General features: G+C 38.9%; 1 protein-coding gene across 14 annotated transcripts in view; it reads right to left on the bottom strand.

Annotated features, from left to right (window-relative positions):
• Positions 1-13,640, bottom strand: part of SGMS1 (sphingomyelin synthase 1) — a 297,687-nt gene that overhangs the window by 142,183 nt on the left and 141,864 nt on the right. For 11 of the 14 annotated variants that reach the window (XM_053582627.1, XM_053582635.1, XM_053582637.1 and 8 more), the window contains 2 exons: positions 12,005-12,046; positions 4,336-4,478 (listed from right to left, as the gene is read on the bottom strand). The gene's annotated coding sequence lies outside the window, so the exon portion shown is untranslated. The remainder of the gene's footprint in view (positions 1-4,335; positions 4,479-12,004; positions 12,047-13,640) is intronic. The other 3 variants (XM_053582640.1, XM_053582632.1, XM_053582639.1) reach the window with 1 other exon arrangement.

Consider the following 13,640-nt stretch of genomic DNA (forward strand, 5'->3'; position numbering starts at 1 on the left):
CATATACCACATCACTGATAGAAAGAGTACCCTCCAGCTGGGTAACCCACATCAACCAGAATGTGGAAAACAGTCTCCCCAGGCCGCGAAAAGGTGGTGCTCCCCACCAGTCACGGGCTCCTCCCTGCAAGGGTCCTTTCCACTGCCAGGGCTTGTAAGGCAATCACTCCTTCCTCTCTCCTAACCCTAACGCTTCTGGACTCCTCTAAAACCACTGCCCTAAGGCAGGTCTGTCTATGAGTGCTCCAACCAGAGGGCAGGGCTCACAGAACGTACCATCCCAAGGAGGACTCTGTCACTACAGGAGAATCACAAGCATAATGGCAACTCAGACATGACACCATGGGAATGTCTATTTTCCATCTCTTTTTCATCTTTCCATAGGACCTATTTGTAACTGACTTTCACAGTCTTTACTCAACTTCCCAGTTTGGTAATTTCAATCCCCAAGGAGCACAGACCGCCTTGGTTTCAGGAGAAGCCACCTTAGGACTGCACTGTGAATGCCTCTCCAAGACAATACTAGAGCAGTGTCACTCATGAGGTCTGGGGCTTCCTCAGCTCAATGTGGCTGCTGACCCAGGATTTAGCCCATGCAAATTACTTAGCCAAAAAGGAGAGAGGGAAGAAGTTTGATTAACTCGTATAGTCAATGAGGAGGGCCAAATCACCTGCAAATGAGGATCTGAGAAGTGCTATGAAAAAGCTGATGTGACTTATCACTAGTGGCCACTTCAAAGAAAGAGAAAAAGGTGTTTCAAAGTTTCCAGTCAAAAAAGAATTCCCAACGCTGAAGTCATGCATAACATTTGTACTGGAAGCTTACAAGTCAAATTCACTATATGATAAGACAGAGGAAAAGATCAAAACTGGATTTTCTCATCATGTCCTAAACCAGTGGTTCTCAACTTTCCTAATGCCTCAACCCTTTAATACAGTTCCTTATGTTGTGGTGACCCCCCCAACCATAAAATTATTTCGTTGCTATGTCATAACTGTAATTTTGCTACTATATGAATTGTAATGTAAATATCTGTTATGCAGGATGTATTTAGGTGATCTCTGTGAAAGGGTCGTTCAAGCCCCAAAGGGGTCGCGACCCACAGGTTGAGAACCGCTGTCCTAAACCATCATTAGTTGCTTTACAAGATGTATGAAAATCTGTGGCAACTGTGTGAAATTTTGTTTGAGTACATCTGTCCTAACACAGTGAGCTAATATAAAGAGGTTCTAACTCAAATAAATGGATTATGTCTCCCTAATAACAGGATGGACTCACTTATTCTCATTACCAGACAGAATACTTTCTAGCCACTAAAGCATGTTGTAGGAGAATATTTAAGCACATGGGGAGAATGCTGCAGTTACACTAAGTAAAAATGGATATGGCTTTAAGTTTGTATTTTTAAATAGGCATACATTGAAATAAAAGCTGGATGCATCTACATCAAATATTGTCAATGGCTGTCTTTAAGTGGTGGTTTTTATTTTGTTGTTTAAACTTCTCATATTTACCAAATTTTCCATGTAATCAGGAAAAGATCCATTTAAAAAACAAAAAGAAATTTTACTTACCAAAATGTTATGGCATACCTACTATACTGAGATTCATATGTAAATGCTAGAACTGTGCTTAACTGTGTGATTGTGTGGCCAAATTCCAGTCCTTTTTTTTTTTTTTTTGTAGAGACAGAGTCTCACTTTATGGCCCTCGGTAGAGTGCCGTGGCCTCACACAGCTCACAGCAACCTCCAACTCCTGGGCTTAAGCGATTCTCTTGCCTCAGCCTCCCGAGTGGTGGCGCCCACCACAACACCCGGCTATTTTTTGGTTGCAGTTCAGCCGGGGCCGGGTTTGAAACCACCATCCTCGGTATATGGGGCCGGTGCCTTACCGACTGAGCCACAGGCACCGCCCAAATTCCAGTCCTAACATGCTTTAGGAGGAACAGCTACCCACACAACTGCTAAGGGGAGTCAACCCTAGTTGCTACCAGCAGCATGGTAAGCAGTTCTGAAGAGTGGCTCAGTCCACCTTAAACCAGAATTGCCTGGGCCTACTAAAACCTCATCACTAAACAGCACCAAGCCCATCTAAAAGCCTATGCGTCTGCGAGGATATGGCTTATTTAACTGTTTTAAGACTGCCTTGTATGAATGCAAAACATAGGAAAATTTTTAGACATGTCTGTGATCTAAATGTCACTACTATACGTAATCAGCAAGGAAGTGTGACTGTTAGAAACACTGTGAAATCGAACGGATCAAGTTTCACTTCTTGCTCTACCATTTTCTAACTACATGAACTTGGGCAAGTTTCAAAATCTCAGAAGCTGCAGCTTATTCACCGTTCAGTAAAGTTGACCACACCTACGTCCCAGGATTTGAAGGAAGATCTTAAATGTTTATCAGTAGACCTATCTGCTAATTTAATAAAAACATTCTAGAAGCCTAAACACATAGCACTTTCATGTAGCCCCTTATTAAAAAATATTAGCTATCATGTATTCTTAAATTCACTTAAACTTAAATCTATATTGCCCTATATTCTTCAGGGCAATTTCCCAGCTATCCACACCAAGCACCTGGATAGATATTCTATATTTTTAAAAATTCAGGTTCTAATACAATTTTGTGAACTATATAAGCAGACTTCTGGCAAACCTTATTCCTTTCCTATATGATCTTCACTAACTCCATATTGAGAGGAATTGGGCAATGGTACAGATGATGCCACAGACACGGACTATATTAGAAATATAAAAGTCTACTTCTGTCTTCCATGCTGGCCCATAATCAACTCAGCAAACACAGGATTAGCAGACGTGCCACTGCCTATATTACAAAGAGAGCATATTTTAATGTCTCATGCCAATAGTACGTATAATCTCAGGCCAGGCACAGTGGCTTATGCCTGTGATCCTAGCACTCTGGGAGGCAAAGCTGGGAGATCCTTGCAGCTCAGGAATTCTAGACCAGCCTGAGTAAGAGCCAGACCCTGTCTCTACTAACAATAGAAAAATTAGCTGGGCATTGTGGCAGGTGCCTATAGTCCCAGCTACTCAAGAGGCTAAGGCAAGAGGATCACTTGGGCCCAGGAGTTTGAGGCCGTTTGGCATCACGGCACTCTAGCCTGGGCAACAGAGTGAGACTTTGTCTCATAAATAAATATGTAAATAAATAAATAATCAATCTCAGTGAAATCTTGAAAACAATAAGTCAAAAATATTTAATTTTAATATGCGAATTAAATGTGACAAACATAATTATGAACTAAGATGCCATGAAAAAGCAGAGGAAAAGCAGAAAATAATGTGAAGAAAGTAGAGAAGAAGAACAAATAGGCCACTTTTAATTTTTTATTTTTTGAATGAGGATACTTTGAAAACCCTGCTTCAGAAAGGGACACAGCATGGCATGCTATTTCCGCCGGGCATGGTGTGAGACAAACAGACCCAGGGCTGAATCCCATTACCGCAACCTACTCTCTGGAAAAGAGTAGGTCAGTCATTAAACCACTTGGAACCTCAGTTTACCATTTAGGAAGTAAAACTTGTTTACTGCTTTCATGATGGTGTGACAATCAAAGACACGTAAAATACCTGGCGCAGGGCACGTCTACAGCGTTCTGTATGGGTAGATGGAAAAAACCAAAACCCTACTAAAGAAATGGGTGAGATATGACATGACATAGGCTATGGTTAGGAAAAGAGCCAGACATCCACTGAAGGTCACAGAACATGAAATGCTGGGTGACCCTGACCTTCAGGATAAACATCATTTCGGAGATAAAAATTAAAGGCTAAAAGCAAGAAAATGGAGTGAGCCTTTAACAGGGGTCAAGGAGAGAAGCAGGTTAAAGTAAATGACTAACAGGGAACTGCAGTCTGGTACCACCATCACCCAATCAGAAATGGCCTTCATGACTTTCAGGGTAAGTGGAAAGACAGTTAGATAACAGCTAGTTCAAAGGACACACATTTGCTGAGCTTTGATATCTGACCGTTCTATTCCCAAGAAAGAAGGCAAGGTGGTCTTTAGCTTGAAATTTGCTGTCACTTTCATCTGACCAGAGTGTAAGATCACCTGTCTTCTTTACAGTCCTTAAGGCACTGGGAAGGACTCTCAAGGGGCTGAATCAGATCTGCTCAGAGTGAAGAGTGACATCCCACCACACGGTCAAGTTTAGAGAACAACGGACATGACTGGTGACCCTGGGGGGGGGCAGGGGGGGTGCCCTAAGACCTATTTCTAGTCCCAGGGAATGGCGCAACTTGACTCACTAGAGCAGGGTGAGCTACGTCAGGTTCAATCCAAGCCCTCTATAATTACCTACCTCCAACAGCTACTGTTTTGCATGCATCACTAGGTTCCTTTAAAATTATTCTCATGTACGCTTGCTGAGGCAGGGTCTTGTCTTCTAGTTCATAAGTTTCCCAATCAAATGTTTTTGTGCATCCCAAGAATTCAATGGTGTACCTGTAACAGAGGAGCAGTTTAAGCTTAACTACTTCAAAATAGAATCACCAAACTCTAAAGCTGAAATAGACCTTATAAATCCAGTACAGCTCACTACAAATAAAAACATTAAAGTATCTATTAACCTGGAAACAAAAGATACAAAAGGAAGCATCCCTACCTGTCCCTGTATTTTCTTTTTTAGCTTTTTAATTTTTGTACTTTTTATTGTAATAAAACATAAATGACATAAAACTCCATCTTTTCATCTTACAATCTAAGTCTTTAACCTGTCACGTAAAGGTGGTTCTCCTTTTATAAATTTATCCACTATCTTTAATTGCCAACAAATAACGGATCATCACAAATTAAGTATAATGAAGTTTCAGCTTAAAATTGAAAACAAAGGTTAACTACTGAGTTACCCTCTTTATAAGGTGACTAGTCAAAAGGTACTTTTCTCTCTAGGCCAAAACATTATCCTCATAAATGAAATATTTTATATTCATACATAACCAGGAAGCTAGAGATGATGTTTTATGCCTGATGAAGAATTTAAAAAAGGGTTATTCATTGAATGTCTCATTCATGTAATTTGTACTTATATATGAAAAGAATGTAGAATCTAATGATAGCTAGAGAGGCAGAATCTTATTTTGATGTTAAATTTAATCAGTAATATTCCTTTGGGGGGGCTATAATACTCTGTAAACTGTAAGTGGGCTCCCAACCCTCTCCAAGATCATACTCCCGGGGCCTTTACCATTGATTATGTGCTGGGAACTGAAGCTATTCCATCCCCCCACACTGTAGTCAAATTTCAGGAAGATTGTGAACTCCTTGAAGGCAGCCTGGATGCCAAGATAAAAATCATAAGGGCTGCCATGTGCCAAAATGAACAGCTGACACCTTGAACTAACTGACAGATTTAATTCTATAAAGAAACAAATCTTAGGGAACAAAAGAAACCACTCACTACTCTTTATAGTCTCCATTTAATCAATCTTTCTCCTATTTGTAGAAAAAGTACTACACCTATAAATAATCAAACACAGTCACAAAGAAAACAGTTGTCACAAACTAAAACAGCAAGAAAACAAAAGATAAAACTGGGACTCCTGCCATTGCATTAGCTTAAAAGTGTTCAGCTAAAGCTTCAAAGTAAAATATACTTACATAAAAGAACATCATCTTCTGGTGACACCAACATACAGTTTATAAACCCAAATACAAAGTGAATAGTGTTTTCCAAAAAAAAAAAAAAAGCGGGGGGAGAAATTTTACCTCAGGAAATAGGGTAGCTCTTTAAACTCAAAAATCTCACAAACTCTCGCATGTCAGACAATAATCTCAGTCTATTTTGAATAATAAAATAATATCTGGGGAAGTAAACGTGATCAATGTAAGCTGTGGAAGCTTATAGTCACTTGACAGAAGCTGGTTAATGAAAAGAAAGCAAAGAAACAGATTTAATGACTATTTTTTGGAGATTGGCCCTAACAATAGCAAATACAGGATGTCATTTTTTAGAAAGCCTTTTAAGTATCCTTTGTAAAAGCTATACGAATTTGGGAGCAATGGATGGCCAATAGAATAGGCCTGTTTATCTCCTCTTCCCTCTAAATCCCCACTAAGATGACAGTAAAGTACGAAAAAGATACAAATCCATAAAGAATTTCAATGGTGTCTGGGAAGCAGAGGTGACTTCAGAAGGTCGACAGGGCAGACAGGAACCTCTCTGCTAAGAAGCACGGAGTCCGCTGAATGCTGCAGAAAAGGATCGGGAAACGGAGCTTCCAGCCCCTCAGAAAGAAGGGTGGGGAACACGGGGGGCAGGACTAAAAAGGGGGTGGCTGGGTGACAGTCTGAATAAAACAGCCCTTTCCCTTACACCATATACAAAACATAATTCAAAGTGGATTAAAAACTTAAAAGTCAGATGTGAAACTAAAATTCCTAGAAGAAAAGCTCCGTGACAGTGGGGCTAGCAACGATTTAGGGTGCTTTTTTCATTTTTTTGGTTATAAAACCAAAAGCAAAGATAACAAATGCAAAATAGGCAAGTGAAAATACATCAAACTTAAAAAGTAAATGAAAAAAACCAAGAGTGAAAGGGCAACCGACAGAGTGGGAGAATATTTGCAAACCATGTATATCTAATAAGGCATTAATATCCAGAACATAGGCTCGGCGCCCATAGCTCAGTGGTTAGGGCCGGCCACATACACCGCAGCTGGTGGGTTTGAACCCAGCCCAGGCCAGCTAAACAGCAATGACAACTACAGGTGGCGGGCACCTGTAGCCCCAGCTACTTGGGAGGCTGAGGCAATCGAATCACTTAAGCCCAAGAGTTTGAGGCTGCTGTGGGCTTTGACACCAGGGCCCTCTACCAAGGGCAACACGGTGAGACTCCTGTCTCAAAAAAAAAAAAAATTTTTCAGAATATACAAAGAACTCCTACAACTCAACAAAAAGCCAAATTAACCCAATTTAAAAATGGGCAAAAGATTTGAATAGACCTTTCACCAAGCAAGACATACAAACGATCAGGAAGCACGGGAGATGATGTTGAACTGATCATCAGGAAAACGAGACTCAGAACCACAATGAGCTACCACCTCACACCCACGATCAAAAACAATAAATAAAAGCAACACAAACAAACAAACACCACCACCACCCCAAGAATATAGCAAGTACTGGCAAAGATGTGGAGAAACAGACTGGAACCCTCCTTGTACACACACTGTTAATAGGAGGGTAAAATGGTATGGCCACCATGGAAAATAGTCTGGCCATCAAAAATTGAAATAGAATTAGCATACATGATCCAGCTATCTCCCTGCTGGTATCTATCCAAAAGAACTGAAAACAGGGTCTTAAAGAGCGATTTGCACATCCCTGTTCATTGCAGCATTATTCACAACCCCAAGAGGTGGAAGCCACCTAAATATCTATCAGCAGATAAAGGGCTGTAGAAAATGTGTTATGTACCTAAAGTGGAACAGCATTCAACCTTTAAAACGAAGGGAATCCTGTCATTTGCTACAAGGTGGATGAACCTAGAGGACATTATGAAACAAGCCAGTCACAAAAAAACAAATACTACATAATCTTATTATATTTACATGAAATATCTAAAGTGGTCAAACTTAGCAGCACAAAGTACAATGCTGGTTGCTACAGGCTGGGGAGAGGAAGAGAGAGGACCTGTTTTTCAGCGGGTACAGAGGTTCAGTTCTGCAAGAAAAAAAGGTTCTGGAAATCTTTGGCGCAACGATGTACGTATAGCTAACACTACTGTTCTGCACACTTATAATGATTTAAAAATGGTATATGATACGCGGTTTTTGCCACAATAAAAAAAAAAAAAGGTAGGAAGCTTATCCTGGATTATTTAGATGGGCCCAGTGTCAACACAAGCATCCTTAAAAGTGGACGAGGTCACTGGATAAAAGATTTAAACTTATGACATGAAACCAGAAAAATACTAGAAAAGACTACAGGGAAAACACTTGAAGAAATCGGCCTGGGAGAGTATTTTATGAGGAGGAACCCCCGGACAATTGAAGCAACACCAAAAAATACATTACTAGAATCTGATCAAACTAAAAAGATTTTGCACAGCCAGGAGCACAGTAAGTAAAGCAAATAGACAACCTTCAGAATGGGAGCAGATTTTTGCAGGTTATGCATTCCTGATACTAGAATCCACAGACAACTTGAACTAATAAGAAAAGAACAAATAATCCCATTTCTTTGTGGAAGAGACTTGAACAGAAACTTCTCTGAAGAAGATAGGCGCATGGCCGACAAACACATGAAAAAATGCTCCTCATCTTTAATCATCAGAGAAATGCAAATTCAAACCACTTTGAGGTATCATCTAACTCCAGTAAGACTAGCCCACATCACAAAATCCCACAACTACAGATGATGGCGTGGATGTGGAGCGAAGGGACATTTCTACCCCGCTGGTGGGAATGCAAGCTAATACGACCTTTTTTGGAAAGAAGTTTGGAGAACACTCAAGGAACTAAAAGTAGACCTACCATTTGATCCTGCATTCCTCTACTGGGTATCTACCTAGATGATCAAAAATCATTTTACTACAAAGACATTTGCACCAGAATGTTTATTGCAGCCCAATTCATAATTGCCAAGACATGGAAATAGTGCCCACTGACCCATGAATGGATTAACAAATTGTGATATTTGTATACCACAATGGAATTCTATGCAGCCATAAAAAAGATGGAGACTTCACATCTTTTATGATAACCTGGATGGAGCTGGGACATATTCTTCTTAGTAAAGTATCTCAAGAATGGCAAAAAAAGCATCCAATGTACTCAATACTACTATGAAATCAATATATAATCACCTACACATTCATATGATTAGTAAAACATAACTATAGTCCAGAAAGTAGGAGGGAAGAGGAGAGAGAAGGGAGAGGAAGGGGGAGGCGGGAGGAGGGAGGGTGTTTGGGGAGACCTCACCTAATGTACATATGGTATATTTCAAAACTATTAAGAAAAGAGGTTTGGGAATATATAGTGAAGTCTAAAGTTCTTAGCTGGGATAACTCCAACTATCAATTGGCTATCTACGAAGATAAAAGATCATGTTTTAAGTACTTTAGGGATTTTCTGTTACTTTAGTTTCCCCTTATTGAGGTCATACATTCATTAAAATTATTAAAAATATTTTACAATTATATAAGTAATAAACAGATACATTCTTGTTATATAACAGTGCCTGGTACATAGCAAGCAATCATTAAACATTTTTTAATGAATAATTATTGAAAAAAACTATTAAGAAAAGAGTTTAATTGTGATGATGTGTTGTTAATCAGTACAATGTAAGCATTTCACATCAAGTCAGTACACTGAACCCCATAAATGCAACGTACACAGTTATGATTTAATAAAAAAATTAAAAAAGAAATATGTGATTTTTGGAGAGTGGGGGGAAAAAAGTGGAAGAGGTAGACAGAGGGGGAAGTCAGAGTGAGCCAGCGTGAGGAACAGCTGACCCTCCACTACTGACTCTGAAGACAGAATAGCGCTGAGAGCCAAGGACGCAGCCAGCCTCTGCTTAGGGAAAGTAAGGAAATGGACATACCCTAGAGCCTCCAGGAAGGAATACAACCCGTGGACACCTTGATTTTAGCCCAGTGAAACCTGCATCAGACTTCTGATCTACAAAAGGAGGCAGTTTACTCCCTGCAGAAGACACAGAAATACTTGAGACTCGCACACCAGATAAGCCAGAAAAAATGCATTAGGATTTAAGCATTCCCAGGCTTTGATGGTAAGACCTCCAGCTTTTTCCCTTGTGTGGTTCCCTCAAATCCTCATCGGCAGACTTAGTCCCCACAAAAAGGGAAATAGAATATTCGGGCTTTTTGTTTTTGTTTCTTTTTTCTTTTTTTTGAGAAATTGAAAAGTCTAAGAAAAAAGATGTGCAGACTCTGATGCACAAGCATCACAGACTGAAGCCAACAGGTTCCCACTCAAAGACGCTCGAGTACAGCTCTCAAGAAAACAAATTCCCAGGCTATTTTTTATTGTTTCACTCTTAAACATGAACGATTTGAGAAAAGCCTCTATCATTAAAATCAGAAATCAAAACAAGCAGACAAAAAAGAAGAAACACACAGGAAAATGTGCAAAGAGCTTAAGACAACAGCAAAATAATTAAATTCATATTTTTCGAAGGACAAGATCCTATTTTTAAAAAGAAAATATTCAAAGGCCCAACCCAAAATTAAATTCAAAATTACAAAATTACAAACCTGCTAGAAATTAAAAATTGAACAGAAACTAAGAAAGCCTCTTAGAACATAAAGCAAAACTTCAGAGAGATGAAAAATAGCTAAGAAAATGGTGTGTGTCACACTTTATGGGGGCAAGACATGATTGCAAGAGGGACTTTACCTAACAATTGCAATCAGTGTAACCTGGCTTATTATTGTACCCTCAATGAATCCCCAACAATAAAAAAAAAAAAAAAAAAAAAGAAAATGACATAAGGAAATTAGAAAATCAAACCTGCAGGTCTAAATACACAACTAACAAACTAGCAGAAGACAGATAAAAGGGGTAAAAGAAAATTATCAAAGAAATAGTACAAGAAAATTTCCAAATCGAAGGAAATGAGTTTCCAACCCAAAAGTACCACAAATACAAAAAAAAAAAAATTAAAGTCCCAATATGAAATTTCAGAATTCTAGGTTAAAAGAAAAGCATCAGACCTTTTCCAGAGACATAAAACAGTTCATATACAACTGGGAAACAGAATGGCCTGAGATGTCTCAACTTATATGACAGAGCTGACCTGCAAACAAAATACAGTCATAAAGGAAACATTAATATTAATTTAGACACAGACTATAACATGACTGCATTGAGGAAATAGGAAAAGTAGATGTGTACTAAGAGTAAAAGATGGTCTAGGAGAGGTAAATCTTCAGTAGAAAATCAATGTAAGTCTAAAATTTTAAAAGAAGTCAATAAATGGCACTTCATCCATTTATCTATCAATAAATGGCACAGCATCCAATGTGTTGTTTAGAAATAAGTAGGTGAATACCAGAAAATACAAATAAAGGAGTTGAAAGGGCTATTCTTAGGCAAAGTAGCAATAAGAATATAAAAAGAACAAAAAATGGCTGTTGTAGTGCTATTAAAATTATTAAACAGGCTCGTAGCACAGTGGTTACGGTGCCAGCCACATACACCAAGAGTGATGGGTTCAAACCCGGCCTGGGCCAGCTAAACAACGACAACTGTAACAAAAAATAGCCAGCCATTGTGGAGGGTGCCTGTAGTCTCTCTTAAGCCTAATAGTTGGAGGTTGCTGTGACCTCTGACGCCACGGCACTCTAACAAGGGTAACATAGTGGGACTCTGTCTCAAAAAAAAAAGAAAAAAAAAATTATTAAACAATATGTATGCAATTACCTTGAAATAAGTAAATAGGAGAGGAGAGAGGGAAGAAGACAGGTAAATAGGTTGATTTAACAAAGTAGTTCTACAAATTGTTACACAATGAAGATCTTCACACAGAAGGAATAAAAATAGCAAATGTCCTAATATTATGCAAATGGTTACTTGCAGATTGTAATAAAATTTTCAATTACAGCACTGTAGCTGAATTCCAAAAGTACTGTACTGTAAACAACTAAAATGATAGTATGCTGCAGAAAACAGTATTGACTCCTTCAAAAATATGACTCGAATAATGAAGACACTGACATCAAATGTGTTTGTAAAGAGTTGGAAGAAAATTATTCTGGTGTACGAAAAGAGCATTAGTTATAATATTGTTTTGTAAAATGTACAACCTCATTCATTCGATATAACTAAATTAATCACATGGTATGAATATGTATTTGACTACTTCATCTATATTCTCAAAATATTTCTTACATATTCAAACTGGCCACAAAAAAAGTGTTTGCTTGTCGGTGGCAAAATATAAACAGAAAATATAAACTAAGCATAAAAGGTATGCAAAGAAATTAAAAATCCATTTACCTGAATCATGTTATTATTTTTCTTCATCAGTCTTCTTCCAATCTAGGAGAAAAGAAGTAAATTAAAGTCCATTCTTCCTGTACTGAGCTGCTTACAAGAAAAAAACTAAAATCCAAATCGATAGCCAGGTGTAGTGGTGGGCACCTGTAGTCCCAGTTACTCAGGACTCTGAGGCAAGAGGATCACTGGAGCCCAAGAGTCTCAGGTTGCAATGAGCTATGATGATGCCACAGCTCTGTACCCAGGGCGACAGAGTGAAACTGTCTCAAAAAATTAATAAATAGGCCAGACACGGTGGCTCATGCCTGTAATCCTAGCACTCTGGGAGGCTGAGGTGGGTGGATTCCTGGAGCTCAGGAGTTCGAGACCAGCCTGAGAAAAAAGCAAGGCCCCGTCTCTACTAAAAATAGAAAAAAAACTGAGGCAAGAGGATGGCTTGAGCCCAAGAGTTTGAGATTGCTGTTAACTGTGATGGCATAGCACTCTACCCAGAGTGACAGCTTTAGACTTTGTCTCCAAAAAAAAAAACCAATAATAATAATAAATTAAAAAATCCAAATCCAAGGAAATAAGGAAACTATTCAATTCCCAGCTAATTTCTGGCTATCACAGTATTCAGAGTAAGCTTATGTTAGGCAAAGCCCAGCAGAAGCACTCAAGTGATTCCAATCCCAATAAAAAAACTGCACACCAAGTATATCTAATGGTACGTAGTATAACATGAGTTTTAAAATCATGTACTTTTATAAATTATCTCCTCTCCAGTTGGGTAAATAATTGTTAATTGACTACATAGAAAAAAAAGAAGCAAGAAAGTACATTTTCCAAACTGCAAAAATTACTACCCCAGGGTAAAAAGGGCTGGCAGCATTTTTAAATTTTAATTTGTATGAAAACCAATCACTACCAAGTTAAGCAGAACAACCACAGAGCACATATATAAGCGTATGATCAAAGAGCTTATAATTAGACTTTAACCCACATCATCCTAAAGGCTTACAAATGCTTCTTCGTTTCATTTCATGAAAGATTATCTCAACTATAAATGAAATATGACCCTAAGTAAAACAAACACGTGAAATTAGGGTAGCTCACAAAAAAAGGGGAAAGGTGCCTTTTAAAAAATTAGCCCAAAACTCTTCGGCAGCTTAATAAATTTTCCTAAAGTGAACACCATTCTCCCGAAAGGTCACCATTACTCTGACTTCAAATAGCACACATCAGTTCTGCCTATTGGGCAAGGAGCTGTTATTCAGGCATCTGTCCGGGAGTCCAGAAATCCCTGTGTCTGGATCAAAATAAAATGCTCTAAAGAGAGAGGAGCAAGCAGTGACTAAGTGCAAGGCGATATTATTTCAGGAAGATGCTAACCAGTCTAAGGAAGGGGGGTTGTTGGTTTATTGGGGGTCAACATGAAACTTCTCCAGAGACTGCAGGACAGAGAAGCTGCTTTATTTGACACAAACAGAAGGGAAATACCTTCCTGTTTGTCCCAACAACTGTATTACCTAGAGCAAGATGGGAGACAGTGGGAGCGGAGGGAGAAGGGGCGAGGAGAGGGAGGTTAGCCTCCTTTCTACAGGTACAAAGACACCTATGAAATAAAAGTCATCATCAAGCTGGCATGTGCTGGAAG

The sequence above is a fragment of the Nycticebus coucang genome, chromosome 3 (genome assembly GCF_027406575.1).
Source record: "Nycticebus coucang isolate mNycCou1 chromosome 3, mNycCou1.pri, whole genome shotgun sequence".
Classification (NCBI taxonomy): Eukaryota; Metazoa; Chordata; class Mammalia; order Primates; family Lorisidae; genus Nycticebus; species Nycticebus coucang.